Source organism: Pogona vitticeps, chromosome 2 (genome assembly GCF_051106095.1).
Source record: "Pogona vitticeps strain Pit_001003342236 chromosome 2, PviZW2.1, whole genome shotgun sequence".
In the NCBI taxonomy this organism is placed as follows: Eukaryota; Metazoa; Chordata; class Lepidosauria; order Squamata; family Agamidae; genus Pogona; species Pogona vitticeps.
In genome coordinates this window covers 272097119-272119733 of record NC_135784.1, presented here as the reverse complement: position 1 = coordinate 272119733, position 22615 = coordinate 272097119, and the positions used below count along the sequence as shown (strand labels likewise).

Sequence of the window (22615 nt, the reverse complement as noted above, 5' to 3'; positions counted from 1 at the left end):
CTCACCAAAGGAAGCTACAGGCATGAATCTAAAGCTGTTGAGGACATGATATTCTGAAGATTGCTCATTCATAGGGTCACCATAAGTTGGAAATGATTTGAGGGCTTACAACAACAACAACAACCCTGCTTCAGATGATCATCCAATCTGTTTCTTCCTGTAGCCACTAAGATTTTATGTCTCTTTTAAAACCCTGGGCCATGTTTACATTACTGTGAAGAATCACTTTGTGAACAATTAAGATCAGCTTTAGTAATCTTGTTTTCATTATAATAATGATTCAAATATATATATTTTTAAAAAAACAATGAATATTAGCAAGGCTGAAATAGTTTAGCTAAAAAATTAATGCTGTTTATTAAACGTTATCCATATTTTTTTAATTCACTTGTCTAGAATATGCCAATATTTTATAATAATGGCTTTTAATATAATGTTATAAACAAACCAGCTTGAGTTTTGAATTAAGAATAGGTCTTTTCTTTTGTGAACATTCAGAAAAAAATATTTCACCAATTAATTTTTTGTTCCTTATTTCATAAAACCTAAACATCAAGAAATAGAACATGAATTTGCAATGAAATCTGTGTAGGCTAAATCCATTGCTCCTCTACCCCGGAATAATGACATGAGACAAGTATTGTGGGATAAACATGGGCCACACTTTATGGAATATTAATTATTGCCCACCATAAAAGTGGGGTCCTGCTGTAGTGTTGAATCAGGTTTTGCACAGGGGTCTCAACAGAACCCTTACCAAACAAATGGGTGCGTCCCTAGCCCCGAAGTCTTGTGGCCATGAAGACAGCAGGAGCCCAGCCAGCCCAAATTTGACCACTCCCGGACCTCAAGCCACCTTCCCCTTGATGACTGTCAGTCCAGGAGTGGTCCTCACTTGACTTACAAACATCCCTGGATACAAACTTTTCGATTTACAAATGGCTCTGTTGGCAAAAATTGGCATCGACTTGCGAATGGAGCTCGACCTACGAATGAGGTCAAGGCTCCGTTCGCAAGTCAATGCCATTTTTGCCAACGGAGCTGGCTCCCTGCAAAAAGACAGGGAGAAAGGGCTGGAAATTCGAATTTTCAGCCCTTTTTCTCTGCCTTTTTGGCTTCGAAGGTCTCAAAGGGCTTTCTCCGATGTTGGGGGGGAAAGCCCTTTGAGGGCTCCGAAGACGCCGATCACAGCAGCGGGGACCGTGGGGAGGTCTCTGACAGGCAGCAGCTTTCTAGGGTTTCAGGTAGGATTCTTTCATAAGCCTATGTGGAGTTGCCTAGTATCACCTGGCTGCCTCCCAAACCTGCTTAGCTTCTAAAATCGGGTATGATTGATGTGTCCATTGTGCTATAATTGTAGTAAAACTGACAGGCTGTAATCTGTGCCAACTGTTTATTGTTATTATTTTACAATGCCAAGTCACTTCCACCTTATGGGGACCCTAAACAGAGTTTTCAAGATGTGTAAAATGTTTTCCATTACCAGTCCCAGTGATTTTCTTAGTGGCAATTTGCACCCATGTTTCCAGATTCATTGTCTGACACTCTGACCACTGCACCACACTAGCTCCCCATGAATTAGGCTCCGAAAATTACTCTGCTTCCACTATAAATGACATGAACGAGAGCTTTTTTCCAATTCATGTCAGCTTTGCTGATTTTAGTCAGAAAACACACATGCACCCTGAAGGCAGCAGTTGTCACCAGACTTCACAGGTAGCTGTCAAGCCTACAAAGTCCTAATCTCCTTTGCATATCTTTAAGAACGAAAAAACCTTCCTAATTAAACTTTTAAAGCTCCTTATCTCTAGGGCCGGGCTGAAGCAGTGGTGGAGCACATCATTCCAGTAACAATGGTTATATTCACAATTCCGTATTGAATAATACAAATCTACTCTATTGTAACAAATTACACTCATTAGAAAGTAATGGATTTCTTTCTCTTTGAGCAGTTTCTCTTTAATCTAGGCTTAGAGAGGATGTCACTAGTTCACAGTTTAACCAATAACTAGCATGTCTTGAGAATTAGGGTTGGGATGAAAAATAATGAAATGATCTCAAATGAACAACCAAAAATGCAGAAGAGAATGCATACTGATGTCCATCTGATCTAACATGCTTACACAGGTTCAGAATGTTCTAGATTTCAATACTCTTTTTAAGTCTTGTAATCAGTTTGTCTAACCAAATTTAAAATAATTGTGTTGCCAAAGACAAAGAGGGAATGCCTCGTCTACCTCTCAAAAATGTTTCAGCATATCATACCATGGGGTTAGTCAAAGGCCCATATCCAGGTTTGCTAGGACACAGCATTCCATTCATTCAGAGACAACTCAAGGATAAGTCCCTCTAAAGTTATAGATTTGGTTAGGTGGCCAGGGTTTGGGAGGGAAGCCTAAACTGTTTCTGGGTCAGCCAATTATGAAAATAGACATAAATGGTATCTGGATAAAAACCAGAGTTATGGAAACCCCCAAACCAAGGTTAAAAACATGTTTTTCAGCATGTGGTAAAATGTGTCCAACAGCTGCAGTGTTTCAGCCAGTCCTTGTATGACATATATTTGCACATGTGACTTTACCTGCTGCACACATGGCAGATGGGGATTTTTTTAGGTGTCTTGAGGTAGGAGCCAATGGAAGATCTAGGAAGAAACCTTTGTGCTTAGATAGATGATGGATGGATGGATGGATGGATGGATGGATGGATGGATGGATGGATGGATGGATGGATGGATGGATGGATGGATGGATGGATGGATAGATAGATAGATAGATAGATAGATAGATAGATAGATAGATAGATAGATAGATAGATAGATAGATAGATAGATAGATAGATAGATAGATAGATAGATAGATAGATAGATAGATGGATGGATGGATGGATGGATGGATGGATGGATGGATGGATGGATGGATGGATGGATGGATTTTGAAATATCTTAGGATGTACCATAAGTGTGTTTTCTTTTAATTTTTTAATGAGTTACATCCATATCAGTGTCAGCTGAAATTCACTCACCACTTGAGATGACAGGCTGAAAGCCCCCATTCCTCATTTGCACATGTCAAAAAGAAAAACACATCCCACCCCATTTTCTCACTCTTTATCCCTCTCTTTCCTTTGTTTCTCCTTCATACTTTGTCTCTTTCTCTCTTCTTCTCCGCATCCCCAGCTGCCATTAGTTATGCCTTTGGCTTGTCCCTGTTGTAATAACCTTCAAAAGAAGTGGATACCATGTTTGAAAGAGAGAGAGAGAGAGAGAGAGAGAGTCACAGGTTGGCATGCAGTGGTGTCTGTGATTGTTCACTGCACATCTCCAGCCCCTAAGACAAATAATGTAGAATTTCATGAGAGGAGTGCCAACTCTTATAGACAAATGGGAGAGGAGGAGTGAGAGGGAGAAGAAGGGAGAGAAAGAGAGAAAAGGAGAGAGAAAAGATGACACAGAAATGTACACATGCATATTTCACACAAACAGATGTTTAAATATGAAACTGCAAACATTCTACATTGCAAGGGTCATGAAGAATGAAAGTGGGACAGCCCTTGGAGATTGCTGGCCCATTTTCTTCTTGAAATCAAAGGGAGGATGAATAAACAGAAAGAGGAGTAAGGAAGTTGATACCATCTGAGTTGACTGGAGTGTAAAAAAATCTATCTTTCAAGATATTATTGCAGCTTGCTTGCTTGGATGATCCTTCATATGACTTTTTAAATTGTTATTGGGGAGATTCCCCTCCCCCCCCCGCTTTTCTGCTGGTTAAACTCTAGTGTGATTTAAAAATGTATAAAGTATGGTATCAAGATATGGAATGGCTTATAGAATAAAAAACTGCGCACCTGCATGTCCAGCTTCATACACATCACCATGCTGGAGAGGCAGCCACACTGCCATTGCATATGGAGAGGGAGGACAAGACAAATGCTCGGTCAGCAACAATGGCAGTGACATGGTGACTGCCAGGAGGAGGAGGAGGAGGAGGAAGAGGAGAAGGAGCGAAATGCCTGCTTTCCTGCTGCCTTTTCTCTCAGTGCCCAATGGGGCCAAAAGAGCCTGCTATGCTACCAAATACCTCCTTGCCTCCAGTCTTCCTGAGGGCACATTCTACTTTACTGGCAAATGTAATGTGCTGAGCTGAAGACAAATTCTTTTGAGCTGGATGGAAGGAAAGACATCTCTCTCTATCTCTGCTTATTTGCAAGAGAGTGTCAAGGGACCTTTATTGATAATTTCTGGCCTTGGACCTATGTGGACTATGAAATTCACCATGGAAGATAGGACAAAATCAATCCAAATGCAAGGCAAAAACAAACAAACAAAAAAACAACAAACAGATTGGGTTTCTACTTACTGCCTGAAGCAAAAAGTGTCAGGGTGGCAAATTGGTGCTGGATTTATCATAGAACAGGTTTGGATACAGCAAGCAGGTCAATGAGGAGGGAGCTAGAGCTAGAACCACCCTTAGACAATTTCTCTGTCCAAGATGAGGGCATAAGTACTGGGCAAGTTGATTTTCAAACTCAAGGGGAAACCAGAAACTAGAAGCTATTCAGGAGACAAACCTCACTATCTGAAATTAAGTGATAAGGTAAAGGTAAAGGTTCCCTTGACAATTTGTCCAGTCATGTCCAACTCTAGGGGGCTGTGCTCATCCCCGTTTCCAAGCCGTAGAGCCAGCATTTGTCCAAAGACAGTTTCCGTGGTCATGTGGCCAGTGCGACTAGACAAGGAATGCTGTTACCTTCCCACCTTGGTGGTACCTATTTATCTACTCACATTTGCATGCTTTTGAACTGCTTGGTTGGCAGGATATGGGACAAGCGACAGGAGCTCACTCTGTTGTGTGGATTTGATCTTACGACTCCTGGTCTTCCGACCTTCTAGTACAGAGGCTTCTGCAGTTTAACCCACAGTGCCACCACGTCCCTGATAATAAGTATCTGGCACTAAAAGATTCTTGCTCACAAGTTACAGTGTGTCACCCAGATATAGTCCCTAAGGAAAATATGTTAGAACATCAAAATATTTCTGTTAAAGTGATTGGGTCTGAAATAGTGTTGCTGCCCATGGCAAATTTTCCCATAAGATATAAGGGATGATCTGGAGTTTGGAAAGTGGCCATATCTGATCAAATTCTTGTCCCATGTTTAATAGTCCTGGATTCAGCTGAACATGTGCAGAGTGTTTTTGTAACAACCCGCTCTCAGGGATGGCCATTTGAAGCCACTGAGGAAAACAATGAAAATCCTCCTGAAATAAGAGAAGGGAGTGAAACAGCTGATCTAGTTACCATGAGGAATCCTCACAATCCATCTTTCAGATGAGAACAAAAGGATGACCCTACCTTAAGGATGACCCTACCTTAAGTGAATGCTAAGGAAGGGGCCCTGATTCCTGAAAACCCTGAAAGATGCTGTGCAAAGGAAGACCTATTATATAGAGAAATTCTAGTGAATCCTATGAGGGGAGGGGAAAGCATATTCAGGCAGCTGGTAGTACCTTTCAAATATATAGAGAGAATTTTAGAAAAGGCACATAAAGACATATTTTCAGCCCATTTAGGTATCTCACGTACTAAGCAAAGGATGGCTCAAAACTTCTATTGGCCTGGGATGAGGAAGCAGGTCAAGCTATATTGCCAGAGCTGTGACACCTGCCAAAGACAGGGTACTGGGAATGAAAGACAAAGGCAAAGCTGTGTCCATCCCCGTCATCTCGACCCCTTTTCAATGAATAGGCCTAGACATAGTGGGACCCCTACCCAAAGTAACCAAGCGTGGGAATAGATTTATTTTATCAATAATCGATTATGCCACAAGGTATCCAGAAGCTGTACCTTTGCGGAATATTGAAACAGAGACAGTGGCAGATGCACTAATAAATTATACTGCAATGACTTGTTGAAATAATGGTAATAGTATAAATGTAAAAGTAATGTGATTTGTATTAATGTAATTAATGCAAATGGTTATAATTGTATTGCTTGTGTTAAATGTTTAAAGTAATCAGTTTGATATCCTAAACATAGTAAGTGAGAGACATCTAATAGAAGATATGTATAGGTACTGTATATGATAAATATATTGTGTTAAATGGTAACATATAGTACATGATTTAATATTTAGCATATTATTTTGAGGATGTTTTGGATGAATTGTTCCCTGCATATTTCGTTGTTCATAAGGGTGAACTATAATGTTTCCCCAATGAAACAAACTTTTCTTAGGGGGGAGGTATGTGACGATTGCCCCACGTCACTCCTGTCACTCGTATTCAAGATCTCATTTGCATTAGCCTATGAGAGGAGTGAAGGGGTGGAGTCAGCAGATATAAGAAGGTTTGGCAGAAGAGATGGAAGAGAGAGAAGTTGCAGTGTGACAGAGACAGATAGTCAGGGAGATATTGATAACATATACTAATAGAGATAAACTGTTCAAGGTTAATAGATAGAGCAGGTGATGATTGAGTATGTGGGAAGATATATGATATTTTAATGATTTGATTGTATGCACTGAATAAAGAACATCTGTGATTCTGATTTAATTTAATACACTTCAATAAATTCTGTTGGCAGTAACCAGACAAGTGTCTGACTAAAGTATTTTACATTGTGGATAAAGGAAATCCACTGGTAGCAGTGAGAAAAAGAGGGAACATCACAATTGATATCTGCTGGTGGGAGGACATAGCGTGAGCTCTTTATGTTTGGTGAAACAAGCAGGGGCCACGTGGTAAACATCACAAGAGGCTTCTGATTTTTTCCCCCCTAGAGGTCTATAGAACTCTTAGGAAGTTGTTCAAACATTAGACTTTCTGGCCTGCAACAGCAATAAACTGACATTTAAAAAAAAAAAAAAGCTTTAGGGAAGGTTTAAAGGAAATTCATCCCCTTCCATGCCTGATTTATACTGAAAATGTTTGCAGGGGGAGGATGAAATCAGTTCCTTCTTATCAAATATTTTTGGCTTAGTCATTATAGCAAACCTGATTAGGTGAGTGCTCACAAATACAAATGAGAATGGATGAAAGGCAGTTAATTAATATGAGACACAACATATTTTCTAGTCTTCCTTTAATTTGTGTCTGGCTTCCTCTTTTGCATGTGGATTGCTTTAGTTTTTTGTTATCTTTGATTTTGGCTTGCTTTGCTTTCAGTTACATTTTCTCTCATTTCAGTTGCATGTTGTTTAACCTGAATTTTCATTTGCTGCATTGTTTTCTGATTAGTTCTTCTTTCATTGGAACTAATAAACACAGGCAGTCTATCTAAATCTGATATAAATAAAACACACAGGAGTCAAGCTGCCAGTTCTGAATTTAGACCTGCATGTCAATGTATCTGCCGTCACTCTTAACAGCAAAGCAGGAATCTTCCAGAGGCAGAATAAAATTTGGCACTGGGTATCAAAGCCCAAAGTTTGGATTGGGTGTTAATTTAGTAATTTTTTAAAAATGACATTATTTGTGCTTAGGTCAATTTAGAGGCCACCTAGTTTGCATGAGGTCTTGAATGCAACTCAAGATTTCAAAATCCACATATTTGTATGGATGGTACTTTTGTTATTGGAGTAAAAAAATGTACATTTTAATATAAACAGACCTAATTCATCTGTTCTTAACTAGTACCTGAAAAGAACACAAGACAATTCTCCAGTTTAAAAGAGTATATAAAACATGTACATTAGGAGAAAATACATGTGGAAAGGAAATATTTAGGGAACAGTCTTGCAAATATATGTACATTGGGGGAAAGCAACTATAAAAGCAAAATTTTTAGGTGATTGAAAATCTGTACAAGAATGTACGGAATTTAGCAAACATTCGCACACTGATGTAGAAGAGGATAATCCATCCATAATAGAAATGTGTGATACATCATCACAGAGGTACAGACTCTAGTCAATATACATTTTCAGGTGGCTTGTACAGATTAAGTTTCTTGTGTAAATATGCCTGAATATTTCATCTTTTACTCTATCTTTTATCTGATTTTCTGTATGCTCTACATTTGTTTTGACATTCAGCACATGTAAGACACTTTCTTTCCTAGTTTAAGCTACTTGCCAGCTAAATTAATGTGTTTCATAGTGCTTTACTATTACTCACAAGTGGATTAAGTAAATATAAACAGATTGCAAACCATTGAAATAGGATCATTGCTAATTTTGTGAAAGAATAAAACAGGTCTTTAACTTGTAATATTGTTCTGATCAGGTGACTTTTAAAAATCTATTGCTCTGATGCATTCATCATTCATTTGTTGACATCTCTAGAATTACTTCCAAGAGGAATTTGATCATGGCTGACATTCACTAATAATAATTCTGTAGAACCTAAATGTCTTGACAGAATGGCTTACAGGGCATTTAGATGTCATGTAAGTACAATTCTAAACATGGTTATCAGGTACCCCAGGGAGCCTAATATCATGCATATATGCACAATCATACATGTACAGTGGTGCCTTGCTTAGCGATCGCTCCGTTGAGTGATGAAATCGCTTTGCAATGGACTTTTGGCCATCGCTGGAGCGATCACTTAGCGATATCCCCTATGGCTAAAATTCGCTTTGTGATGATTGCGGGGAAGCGATCATGGCAAAGCGAACTTTTTTAAACAGCTGATCAGCGGTCCCAAAATGGCCGCTGCAAAAACAAAATGGCCGCCACTGTTTTGCCTCACTTTAGAGGCACCCAAAATGGCCACCGCTATGGAGGAATTTCACTTTAAGGTAAGTTTTTAGCCCATAGGAACGTATTAAATGCATTTTAATACGTTCTTATGGGCTTTTTAATATCACTTAGCGATTAAATCACTTAGCGATGTTTTTTCCGGAACGGATTAACATTGCTAAGTGAGGCACCACTGTATATACACTCATATCATCTTTATGAGCCACACATGTGACTTCAGGTCCAAAAGAACTCTGGGGATTCACAACAGGCACGGTTTGCAGAAGAATTTGAATAGGGCTGCACTCATGGATGAAGGACCCTGCTTGAATTGTCATGAACAGAACTGAAGTGAGCATTGCTAGTCTTAAGGGGTCACTGTTAGGGTTTTGGCAACAGTAAAATACGCAGAGTTATTGAAGACACTTTACCAGTTCTTCATGTGTTGCAAGACAGTTGTATTTACACGTATTTACAATTATATACAGGCAGGTATCTTAAGAGTACAGCAAGAACTCTTTATACAATCTGGCAGCATGCGTGGCAGCAAGTGATAGTGGAGGAAGAGAAAGAAGCAAAGACACAGTCCACTTATATACATGTACATGGCATATTTTGTCCAATCAGAAAACAGATGACTTCATGCTTTGCACCTGGTCTTCTCCTGGTTTCAAGTCATTACATCATGTCCAGAGTGATTCAGCACTCTCACATCTGTGCACAATGGCAGCTCGTTAATGAAACATATATACAGGTTCAGGCTTATAAAATTTCTATACTCTGACAGTCACTCACCTCAATTCAACATGAATTTATCTCAGGGTCCACTGCCTACTAGCCTCTGTGTTGTCAGGAAGATATAAACAAACTTGATTCTGGGACAGATGGAGTAGCAGGAGACAGTGATGACATTTTGAAGGATGAGAACGCTTAAAAGGATGTCTTATGTCTTTACCACTTTTAAAGGAAAACACTGTCAATGGGCCAGCCATGCCTCTTCTACTGTTTGAGGGAGTAAGAGAAGCATAATCCATTATGCTGTTGCTTCTGCCTCTCATCTGCTTTTTCTTATTGCCTCCCTGCTCTCCTCCTTCTCTTTGGCTTCCATTACATTCTCTAGCTTCTTTGTCTTACTTCTTCCTCCCCCACCCACTTCCCATTGTCTCCACTCAGCTGTTCCCCTGCCACTGAGTTCTCCTCTGTCACTTCCTCTCATCTGCTACCTCATCATCTCCTCCCCTTCCTCCTTACTTTTTGTAATGTGGTGGTCAGCAGTGGGTGGGTCCTGTTAGGCACAAAGCCTTTCATTATTGTAATGCTGGGTTTTACAGGGACCTTCTCTGAGCCATGCATTGTTGACAAGCTGTCCTGTGAAATACCTGATGCCATAAATACCACTAGAGATTGCCTTTGGAAAACAGGACACTCTTGGGAGTTGTTGTGTAGTGTGCTGTCCAGAATGGCAGCATTGTTGGGAGGGAGGAGTACATCAGCTGGTCACTGCACTCTGCCTAATGGCAAGGTATGTCATTGCACTGGCAGCACCTTCTCTATTTCAGTGGCAGATGTAGTGGGAGAGAGTTTTCTGCATATATAGCATTTGGTCTGTGTTGGAAAAACAATTGAAAAAGCTCAGATGTTTGCTTTAGGATGGATTACTACTCAAAATCTGCTCCACTAATGCCAGATAGAACCAGCATGTGAACGTGATAGGAATGCAAGGACTCTGCTGTGTCCAATATTAAGGCAGTTCTCCTATAATGAAGAACTGTGCTGCCAAATGAAGTCAAAAGCATCTAGAATCTTAAACAGATTATTATGCACAGAGTACACAAAGGGACATTTATTACACACTGGATACAAGGTGCTAACTGTGCTATGCATTAGTACTAATAAGCTGTAGACTGTAGGTGGGTAAAAATAGCAGGGCAGTAAGCATTTAGGAAAGAAGGCAGCTGATGTTATGGTTTCACGCATTTGGAAAAAAAGCCATGTTTTGGAGCATATTGAGGGTCAATGCTCATTGTTCATGTACCAGACACTGACCCAGACATCTTTGTGCATATGCAAGAGTGACATGAATAGAATAGCAACACCATCACTCTCAGTGATGTGGTTTCTAACAGCGGACATCCAAAGGGTACACCACACATGTATATTCAATAATGATTTTTTAAAAAAATCCTTTGCTAATTCAGAAATGAAAACAATGTGGATTTTTTGTGTCTATTTTCAGTACAACTCCAGATAAGTGATTGATTTCAATTCTTACCATGTACCAGTCCACAGAAATAACTAACACTAATTTTGTATGCATGTAATCTGAGTACATCCTTAGGTGCTGCACACAGTGTTTTTCACATGAACTTTACATCTACGGACTGTATCAGAGCTAGAAAACAGCATTATGCATGAAACAACATTACCAATAACTCAAGGGGGACACCTGACAGGTTTGGCAGGGTTCTCTAGATCGGTCCATCTCTACCAATAAAAGATTATCTTTCACAGTAAAACTGCCTATCTATATCTATCTATCTATCTATCTATCTATCTATCTATCTATCTATCTATCTATCTATCTATCTATCTATCTATCTATCTATCTATCTATCTATCTATCTATCTATCTATCTATCTATCTATCTATCTATCTATCAAATACTGAAGTCTACTCTGGGCGACTAACAATAAAAAATAAAATAGGTAAAACTTCCCCTTGACATTTAGTCCAGTGGTGTCCAACTCAGGTACAGCTACCTGAGTTTAGGTACAGCTGCCTAAAATCCCCAGTGATATTCCCTGTCAGAGTTTGGGAGTCGCCAGCTGCTTTGATGGGCAGCTGCTCTTCAAGATTCCTGACAAAGTTTTGAAATACAGTTTTTGGACTACAACTGCCAGAATCCCAAGCCTACATAGCCATAAACTTGCCTACTACCCCGTTGTATGAAAATGTTTTAACTAGAAGCATTAGGCATAGAAACTTATACATGCAAGGCCTAAACATTAGTATCATACTACACTTATTTCAAAAGAAAATTAAAATTCCTTAGGTTAAATCGTTTTAGCTGGATCAGGCCTTTAGTTGTGTAGGTTACAGAAAGTTTGTCTCGAATATATGATCAGTGTCTTACATTTTAAATACAGGCAAGTCCTCTTTGAGCAAACAGTTGTTTTAATCCTTCAGAATATTACCTGACTTTTACATATGTTGGGCGAAATGATTGAGCAGTCTGTCTAAACACAGTTTTCATCCTGTCAAAGAAAGAATGAATGGTAGTGGTTGTTTGGATATGCAACAAGCATCCATACTGAACAGCATAGCATGAAATAGCAACGATGGATGACTTGAAATTAGTCCTTTCCTGATCAGGTACAGGAAAACAGTATGTGAGATGCTTTTGAGTTTAAGACGAACAGTCCACCATTGTCAGGAACTAACAAAGCCTCTGTCATTAGCTTAAAATGAATTTGTAGTTGCCTGATACTAATTTGCATTGTAGCCAATCTCAACTAATTAAGGGTTTTCAGTTGATTTTCAATAACACTGGAATGAAGCATGGCCTCTGATCAGCCTTAATAGAAACCAACTGTCTAATTAAATGTTAAGTCTTCTAGAACGATCTTAAACAATGTTGCTTACATGATTACCTGTGGGATATGGAGGAGATGAACTCACTGGAGTTCTTCAGGAGTGGACAGAAGGATGTGGCTCTCGAAATGAAATCATTCAAATTTTCTATTAAGTTAAGCTTTAGAGAATACTTAACAAAGCTGAAATGTAAATGAACTTACCAAATCCACTCATTCTATACATAGGGTATTCACTGACTCTGCACACAGATACAGATATACACACACCACACACCATGGAATACAAGTGTGAAATATATTTACACTGAAGTCAGAGTTTTCATCCCTTCCATTTCCTGGCTGGCTTAGATGAACGAATAACTTGGCAGTACATGCCCCATGTAGGACAAAGATAGGCAGACAGAGATATGGCTTGTGCATGCATGCAGACTAATAATTAATGACTAGGTAGAAGATGTATTCATGTCCGTGTGAGGGAAGAGAGCTAATGAGAGGGGAAGAGAGCTTTACTGATACCTATGCTGATCTCCTCCTATGTGTGTAACCATGTAGCCACATGCTCCCCACCTCCACTGTACTGGAATGCATTCTTCCTTTCATGGCTACTTGGCAGCCATCCACACAGTGATCAAAGCAACACTTGGGTTCAACATGCTTTGAAAAATGGTGCAATATCATCATTCTCAGAAGAATGGCTCCAGGTCAGCAGCAGGTCATAGGAGATTAAATTCGAGAGTGGCACCTAGTAGAAGATCATTGATATGAAGGAGACTTGCCAGTCGCAACTTATGTGAGTTCCATTCATTCTCATAGGTCTGGACTAGACGTAATACTGAATTTAGCTCATGCAAAGCAAGGAAAATTGGGGAAAAAACACCAGTTAGGTAAGTTTGGAAAGACTCCTGTCTGAAAAACTGGAGATCCCCAGTCGGAAGAATACCAAGCTAAAAGGCCCCAAGGTTCAGTAACGTAACAAGACCACCTGAAAGATAAGACAAAAGAAAAAATTACATTTTTCTCTCCACCCTCCTCCACCCCCTACTTCAACAGCAACAGTAATGACTACTTGTTATTTGTAGTGTGATAAGATTTAAAGTTCTCCAGAGGGCCAGGCTTTTTCTCATACAGTATTGGAGCAAAATGCAGCATGAATAGACAATGATGCACAGTTCAGCAAAGCCATACCTGCTGTAATAGTGCTAACTTGAACTCTGTTCTTATTGCCAATGTTTCCTCTGATTTTGATTTCCTGTGCTTTACAGCTTGTTAGTAAAGTACACACTTTAATTGGTTCAAAGTTTATGTGATAGAGTACTTCAGGATTAATTACACAACATGTTCAAAAGCAGAATGATTGCTCTCCCCCCTCCCTGCTGCTTCTTCAGAGGCATAGTACTTTAGAGCAAACAACTATCTCATATGTACAGCTTTGGCATTATTGACCTTGACAGATCCTAGGAGGGAGTAAAATGAAAACACCAATTCCTCACTGGCATAAGCTGATTATGCTCAGTAAAGTCGGCATTTAAAGATCATTTATAATCACATTTGGAGGTGATGTACATATGACTGTTGGCAAAACCTGTTCTTCACTGCACACATCTTCCGCTTAAGATGGAGCCAACTTCCAAACATAATGCATGGTTTGTCAAGGGGATTGAAACTGATGGTTTATGAGACTAGGACACATCCAACATTAACATTTTCAACAACAACTTGGGGAGAGCTTTTCAAAGGGCTAACATTTTACATATAGCAAATGGTCTGTTGGTCAAATCTGTTGGACAACAATATTCTAACATAAATAATTTTAGAGCACATTTTCCAATTATTCCGAACAAGAGACATGTCAGAAGGAAAAGAATGATGCTCTTCGTGAAGCTAATGATAAGTTGCCCAATCTTTAGAAATGTTGACCAGCATTCTTCTTCTTGGTGTAAATATGTTTGTCCACAGGCTCAAATCCAATATTTAGGATGAACCCCAGATTAGATTAGAACTATTGGGGAGAATCCTACTAGCAGTAGCAGAGCCCAGTTGTTCTAGGGGTGGCGCACTGTGCAAGTGCTCCAGCAATCTCAGGCTTGCAGTTTTACAAGGTGGAGATTGACTAATGTGTGTGCACAAGTGGGTAGTGAAACTATTGGTGAGAAAGACACTCATGTATTAAGTGGACCATGGTGCTCCCAGGGGGAAATGAAAATAGAATTTCAGCCATTGAATCAATTGGTGAATGGTAAGTTAACATTAAGCATTAATCAAATAACATTGATTTGTGGGTTCTATTCCTGTTGAGATTAGCAGTTGGATTTAAGTCACAGGGTTTAAGAAAATCATTATACTTTCTCTTAACTTTCCCTTTTCTTCCCATAATGAAGATTACCAAACAACATTGAAGAGCATTTTGTAGTCTAGTCCTGCCAACCACCCAGCCCGTTTTAACACTCCCAACTTCAGTTTTACATTTTTAGCTGGAAAATGCATTTGGGATGATTCAAAGCGCTCGGAATAAGTGATGACATGTATTTCAGTTTTCTTGAAGTTCCTAGGTATGATGTACAACAATAACAATTCATGGGGAAAATTGTAAGGCAATGAGGTTTGGAGAAAGCAGAGTGAGGGTGGGGGTAATATGTATCAAAAGCCTTTCAGTTGTGACAAGTATCTTGGGAAATAAACAGTACCAGAATGTTAACTTCCACTTAGAGACTGCACATTTGTCACCAGAGGAGTGGGATATAGTATTTATGCAATGTAAGTGGGAAGATTCATGAGAAAGTTTCTTGTTTTAACTGAATTCAGCATTCCTTACCTTTCCACTGAATGCTTCCCAGTAAGAGCATATACGTGAACATTTCAAGCTTCTGTTCAAGCTTCTCGAAAATGTTTGAGGAACTTCCAATCTCTCTTCATCCCTTCTAATCAATAATGAATCATGCAGGATTAAACCAGAAGAGGCTAGGATAGACCTATGGAGAACAAAAACAACCACACCTTGCCAAATGGATGAATGCCAAAAGGATGAAGAGTGTCTCCCACCAGGACAAGACTCTAGCTGGACCATCTGGAAGTCACTTAATGGGCTTTGAAGCAAAGTAGGAAGATCAAAGAATAATCAAGTAAAATGGGGCTACTTAGTTGCAGGGCAAATTTTCTGTGACTGTGGAGAAATATAGTAAGGGTAGCACTTATGTGCATGCAATTTATGCCCCACTATGTGCACTAAAGAAGATATAGCAAATGGCCAAAATAACACTATTGAAGTAGCTCACTTCTGCTCTAATAATCTAATTACCTTAACATTTTAATTTGATTTAATTTTACCTATATTTCATATAGGTCCATAATTTTTTTAAAAAATTGTGCAACACTCTGATATGAATAAAAAAAGAGAAAAGAGCAATACACAAACCTTTCCCCACCCTCCAAATCTTCTTGGAGATAATCATCTGGAATATTCTAAGAAACTGTAGCACAATTTAGCCAATACTAAAGAGATGCTTGACAGCATTTAAAGTATCAATGGTCTGTCCAGGCTGGCTCTTTTGAGTGTAGAGTGGATTGGGCTACAAAGGGTCTGTTGAGCTGTGGTGAGGGGAGTGAAGTGCCATTTGGCACATTTCACTTGCCCTCACAGCAAAGAGTGAGCCCGCCGCTAAGTCCTCGGACTTTGAGCTGGTGGGCGGGGTTTGCCACCCACCCCGGAAGGACACGGGACATCGCGGGAACGGGCTCGGCCGAACGTGGAGAGCAGGCTTTATAAAGGGGCTCTCCACCCGCATCGGCCTCTTTCATTTCTGGGCAGAACAGATGTTGCTTCGCTGTGACCAGCGTCGGGAGCTGCGTCACGGCGAGGCAGGCGGAGGAGCCTGAGGGTCGGGCTGCATCGGCGGCCAGGAATTGATATGGTGGGAGAAGGGAGCCGGGGGTTGGGGCTCGCCTAGCCCACACTGAGTTCGGTGGGCCGGGCGGTTTCCGAGGAGCGGCGGGAGCGGCGACGGGGAATTTAGGGTCCCGCGCGCCCGCACACCCTGCTTTAGTTGTTTCTCCCTCCTCCCTTCATGGTCCTTCTGCCCTCCGCCCGGCGGCAAGCGGCCCGGTATGATGGGGCCGTTGCGCAGGTTGGGCGAGGCACCGCCCGCGGCCGCATCCCCGGCCTCGATTTCTGAGTGCTGGGGGGTGCGGAGCGGGCTGCGAGCGGGCGCGGGTGGTCGGTGGGGGGTGTGATGGGGATTGCGGAGGCTGGGCCCCGGCACAAGGGGCGAAAGAGTGTGGCACCGGCTCCCGCGGGCCCCCCCGCCCGCCCCCGCGCGATCTGTTCCCCTCTCTCCCCCTCCACCCTCCACCCCTTCTCTGTGCGGCCGGCCCGGCTTAATGGCTTTGGCGAGAGGAGAGCCGGCCGGCCACGTGCGGCGGCCATTTTGTATATGACCGCCATTTTGTGTGATTCGGGGGGAGGATAGGAGGAGGCTCCTTATAAATAAATAAAAAAAAAGAGAGAGAAGAAGAAACTGGGTGGTACATTAAGAGGGGAGTCGAAAGAAAGAATGATGATGCTTGCACACGGCAAAAAAAAAAGAGATTATAAGGCTAAAGCATGGACATGGGTTGTGATTCATAGGCAGGTGGGGTTGTGATGTAGCAGTCAGGAGGAGAGCAGGGATTAGTTATGGATGTTTAAAAAAAAAATCTTAATAAACCCTACTAATAAGAATAATACCAATAAGGATTATGAATAATAATAATAATTTAAAAAAAAAGAAATCAAAAAAATGGAATAATAAATGATAAAACATAAGATAAAAGAACATATAACAGAATAAATTAAAAAAAAGGGAGAGAGAGTGGGAGCGGATTGAGGCTATTATAAGGGCCGCAGTGGGCATGAGTGCTGGAGTAGCACATGCCTGGGCATAGGCGGTTTGGGAGCTCCCGAAGTGGCGTCCAAGGCAAGAAGGTGTCGTTGGTGGGCGGCAATGGTGTAGCTGGCCATCCGGGGGATGCACAGGCATAACAATAATCATTCTGATATTGCTTTATTTTAGGTCAGCTGGCTGCAGCGGTTGCAAGGACGCATCGGGTGTAAGGTTGTATTTTACTGTGGTGTTCTTGGTTAGGGTAATCTTAGACGGATTGGGGCAGCGGAGGTAGGCCGGCTGCATTGCCCACTGGTCGTTCTGCGGTGTGAGCACGGGTTTGTTAGACTGGTAGCATCAGGAGGCAGGTCGGGGAGGTAATCCCGGGTACAAGGCGAGGCGCTAATTGGGCTGAGGAATAGACCCTAAGGGGCAGACCGGTGGGGTTGGAAAATGGCGCCTCGTAAAGGACGAGGTACATCAAAGGGCAAGCAGCCCGCTAAACGACAAACCGTACCGCAGCTATCTCCACCTCAGTCGTCTTCAGACGAGGATTCGTGGCTGATATGGCAGGAGTTGCAGGATAAAATGTCTGCAATGGAGGCTCAGAGGTTGGCCGCGCAGCAGGCGTCGCAAAAGGGAGAGCAGCCACGTAGATCGGTTAGGGAGTCAAGGGGGCTCAAGAAATCCAGGTTGAAGGCGATAGCACAAGATCTGATGGCTCGCTTTACCGCTTTTGAGTCTGCACAGGTACTGGATAATCAGCAGGATGCACCCAAGTCACCAGTCCGTTCCAGATCACGGGGCAGTGACAAGGAGACGACGACTATTCCTAGAAACAGCAGCGCTTCAGCGGCAAGGCAAGAAGCCCGAGAGGAGCTAGAAGAAGGGGAGATTATGGCGGACTCCCCATTGGAGCCTTGTGTGGCATCAACTTCGGACGGTGAGTGTATTATTGCACCACAGCTGCAGTCCCCTGGGATGGGCTGGCCTTGGGCGGGCGGAGCCATAGGTACACCACCGGGAAGCGCATCACAGACACCGCTAGATAGAGGGTGCCCTAACGCGCCTTGGTCCTATATGGGACCACAGTGGGGTTCATGGGGGGCACCATGGGGAGCCACACCGCCGCCACATCAGCCAGCTAGTTCTGAGGTTGCAGGGGGTTGGCATCCGTCAGTACCTAGCACGGGCTACAATTCGGTGCCGGCGGCAGCTTTGCCATATGCAGATTATGCGACGCCCGTGGGAGATCATCTGACGGCGGCCACGAAAGAGAAAATTTGGCGTGGCGAATTCGTGGACTTCTTTGACTTGCTTAATAGGGACTGTGAGAAAAAGGATTGGGACAAGGAGGACGAAAGGGAAAAGGAAAAACGTAGGAGGAAAAAGCCCGATAGGAATTGGACGAACTGGCTGCCAGGATTTGTGATTTATGCTGGGGTATTGATAAAAATGCAGCCCTGGAGAGCGCCATCACTTTTCCAATATCTTGACACGATGATTAGGGCCTCCACTGATTTTGAAGGGTTGGCATGGCTGAGATATGATGAGGCGTTCCGCATGCGGAGCGCCATTCAGCCCAACCTGAGGTGGGACGAGCCTCATCCACGTTTGTGGCTACAGCACATGACGCCAGCCAAATCAAACATGGGGGATAGGTTTGATAGTGGACATTTGAATAGACGGACATGGCAGGCGCAGTTTGCCCGCCCTTGGGCGGGTCAGGCGGTTCAACCCCGCTTGTTATGCTTTCAATACAATGCCAGGGGATCTTGCGCAAGGAAACCCTGCAGATTCAGACATGAGTGCCTCACATGTGGTGGCCAACACCCAAGTATCAGTTGTTTTAAAGCGAGGCAGGACAGAGGAGCAGGTGGTGTTAGGAAGCAAGGAGGCGGGGGCGCTCCTGGAAAAGGGGCCCAGCCCAATTAAGGTGGAGATTCTGGAGGCATGGCTGCAGCGGTATCCTAGGCATGAGGAGGTTATTTATTTACTGGAAGGATTTAGAAACGGCTTTCGGATACCGGCAGTGGGAGAGCGTAAAAGTTATTTTGCGCAGAACCTACGATCTATTAAAGGAATGGAGAGTATTGTTAGGAGGAAAATAAGTAAGGAAGTCCAGGAGGGGCGAGTGTTAGGCCCCTTCAAGGAGCCGCCCATTGGGAACCTTAGGGTTTCTCCGTTGGGCATTGTTCCAAAAAAGGCACATGGTGAGTTTCGTTTAATTCACCATCTCTCTTTTCCTGAAGGGGAGTCGGTTAACGACGCTATACCGCCGGAATTGTGCACGGTTAGATATACGTCATTTGACGAAGCTGTTAATATGGTTAAAAAATGCGGAGTTGGTGCCGAGCTGGCGAAATGTGACGTAAAATCTGCCTTCCGGATTTTGCCAGTCCACCCGGAGGATTTTTGTTTGTTGGGATTTCAATTTGAGGAATTATATTATGTAGACAGAGCGTTGCCTATGGGTTGTTCCGTGTCATGCGCGGCTTTCGAGAAGTTTAGTACGTTTTTAGAGTGGAAAGTTAGGCAAGTATCACGATGTACGTCGACGGCCCATTATCTCGACGATTTTCTTTTTTGTGGGGAGCGGAATTCAGGTAAGTGCAGGTTTCTATTAGAAACGTTCAAGGATTTAGCACGCGAGGTGTCGTTGCCTTTAGCGGAAGAGAAGACTGAGGGGCCAACTACGGTCCTGACTTTCTTAGGCATAGAGATAGATACTGAGCAGCAAACGTCGAGGCTACCAGAGGAGAAGTTGAGAATTTTGAGAGCCAAAATAGGGGCGTTGCTGGGGAAGTCAAAGGCGACACTTAAGGAGCTACAGGAGATAGTCGGGCACCTCAATTTTGCTTGTAGAGTAGTGGCCCCTGGACGGGCCTTTGTTCGGCGTCTTTGCGTGGCCATGACGGGTCTTAAACGCCCGTTACACAGGGCACAGATAACTCAAGGTATGAAAGAGGACCTCGGAGTTTGGATGCAGTTCCTGTCAGGATTTAATGGGATTTCTTTTTGGAGGTCCGAGAGGAGTGTCCAGGTAGAGTTTCAGGTGCACTCAGATGCTTCGGGTGCTCACGGTTTTGGCATTTACCATCGAGGAAAGTGGTGTGCAGGCTCTTGGCCGGAGGCCTGGCAGAAAGAAGGCATTACGAGAGATCTCACTTTTTTAGAGTTTTTTCCAATAGTCGGGGCTTTGTGGTTATGGGCTAAAGAGTGTGCTAACTCGGTTGTGCGTTTCTGGTGTGACAACGAGGCGGTGGTGTGTATCATCAATTGCCTCACTTCACAATCAGAGCGCGTCATGAGGCTAGTCAGGGCATTTACATTAAGGGCGCTCCAGTACAATATATTAGTAAATGCTAGGCACATCCCGGGGCTGGACAACAGCATTGCCGATGCTTTATCACGTCGGCAGATGGACCGGTTCCGGCAATTGGCGCCGGAGGCCATGGAGTTGCCGGAGATCCTGCCTCAGGAGGTTTGGCAAATTGGCGTCACGACGCATCTGAGGCGATAGGTTTGGCTTTGGCGGAGAGGACACGGAAGGGTTACGCGGCTGTGAGTAGAGAATTCGTAGAGTTTAGACATATGGTAAACTTGGAGCAAGTTTGGCCCCTGCCAGTCGAACACTTGCAGCAATTTATGGTTCATTTGCATAAAAGAGGGCTGATGCCAGGAACCATTCAGGGAAAATTGTCCGCACTGGCCTTTTATTCGAGGGTTCAAGGATATAGGGATCATTCAAAGGATTATAGGATCAGGAAGATGCTTGAGGGGTGGACAAGGAAGAGAGGGAAGGTGTAGGATTCTAGGTCACCCATTTCTCCGGCGCTATTGCAGCAGTTAAGCGAGCAGTGGGCGAGTTTGTGCAGAAGTGAATACGAGAGGGCTCTGTTTAGGGTGGCATCGTTACTTGCATTTTTTGGTGCGCTTCGAGTTAGCGAGTTAGTGGCAACAGGTAAGGAGGATAAGTCAAGGGTGGCCTTGCAGCTAAGGGATGTCTTTCTAGGAGAGGATAGCCTGGAGGTGTTTATCAGGCGTTCAAAAACCGACCAAGTGGGTAAAGGAAGGCGTTTGGTTTTGAGGCGATGCAGCGTAGAAAATCTTTGCCCGGTAAGAGCAGCAAAGGTGTACATGGAACAGCGTGGACAGGAGGAAGGGTACTTCCTCATGCACGCAGATAATTCACCTTTAACGAAGTATCAATTCTGGAGAATGACGGATTTGGCACTACAAAAGGTTGGAGTGCAGGGATTACGCTTTGGCACGCATTCATTTCGGATTGGGGCGGCCTCTACGGCTGCGGCCTTGGGTTACAGCCCTGAGGAGATTAAGCGCTTGGGCCGATGGTCGTCAAATAGTTACCAGAATTACGTTAGGAGCTTGTCTAATGAATAGGTAGGGTGTGTTTGTATTTTACAGGTGTTACAGTTCGTGGCCGGCGGATGGACGTTTGGATCATCGGTCATAGTTACATTTATTGGGCAGAGCGTTATGCTGCCGCCTCCCCATGGGGGAGAGATTTAGGTTTAAGCGCTTGGGCGCAAGTTACTTGGAGAGGAATCCGCGGAATGCAGTGGATACAGTTCAACAGGACGACGGCCTTCAGCACTTCACCGCCTGATGTAGTGGTGGTGCATCTAGGCAGCAATGATTTAGCCAGAGTTGCCGGTAAGGCATTGATATTAGATATTCTGCGGGACCTGAGGTGGCTGAAGAGCAAGTATCCGGCACTGCGGATTTTATGGTCTAATATCACTCCTCGGTTGGCCTGGCAAGGCTCAGGGAGGACTGATGCGATAAATAAGGCCCGGCGGGGCGTGAATAAGGAAGTGCGGAGAGGTGTCTGCGGCGGCGGCCTCGGAGCAGTGATACAGCATCAGCGTATCCAGACGTCACGTTTGGAATTATTCCGCAGTGATGGGGTACACCTATCCGACGTTGGATTGGAGTTGTTCTTGGAGGATATAAAAGGGGGCCTGCTTCGTGAGCTCCATGGGCTCTGTGGCGGGCATGCGACATAGCTGAGCTAGTGCGCATGCTGTGGCGGGTAGTGCGGAAAGAACCGGTATTTCGGTGTGTCCCAATGGATAAATCAAGTAAGCTAACAGCGCATCTGACCTTCCGGCATTGCGGATCGTGCGATCACTGTGCCTGTGGGGGGAGGATGCGCTGGGCCACTCATAGACCAATAGGCATCAGTTAAAGATGTCTTGAGGTCTGGGGTGTTTATTAGCGGCTAGACAGGATCCGACGGTTTTCGACCGAAGGAGCTTGCGGCCGGGGACTCGCCCTTTGATCATCTAGGGGTATGATTATACCCCAGTATAACGGTTTTCCGCACTACAGCAGGCCCCCATATATCTGGTTGGCCGAAAGGCTGGTTATTTGAATTACCAAGTTGAATAAAAGTGTGGCCCGCATTAACCCAAACCAATGTCTCGTGTCTTTATTCCGGGGTTGGGGTGGCAAGAGTGAGC

General features: G+C 43.3%; 1 long non-coding RNA gene across 1 annotated transcript; it reads right to left on the bottom strand.

Annotated features, from left to right (window-relative positions):
* Positions 1-6401: 6401 nt before the first annotated feature.
* Positions 6402-15908, bottom strand: LOC144586218 (uncharacterized). Its single transcript, XR_013540951.1, has 2 exons — positions 15086-15908; positions 6402-13255 (listed from the first exon to the last, which is right to left on the bottom strand). It is a non-coding gene; the product is annotated as an uncharacterized LOC144586218 (long non-coding RNA).
* Between the last annotated feature and the right edge of the window lie 6707 nt (positions 15909-22615).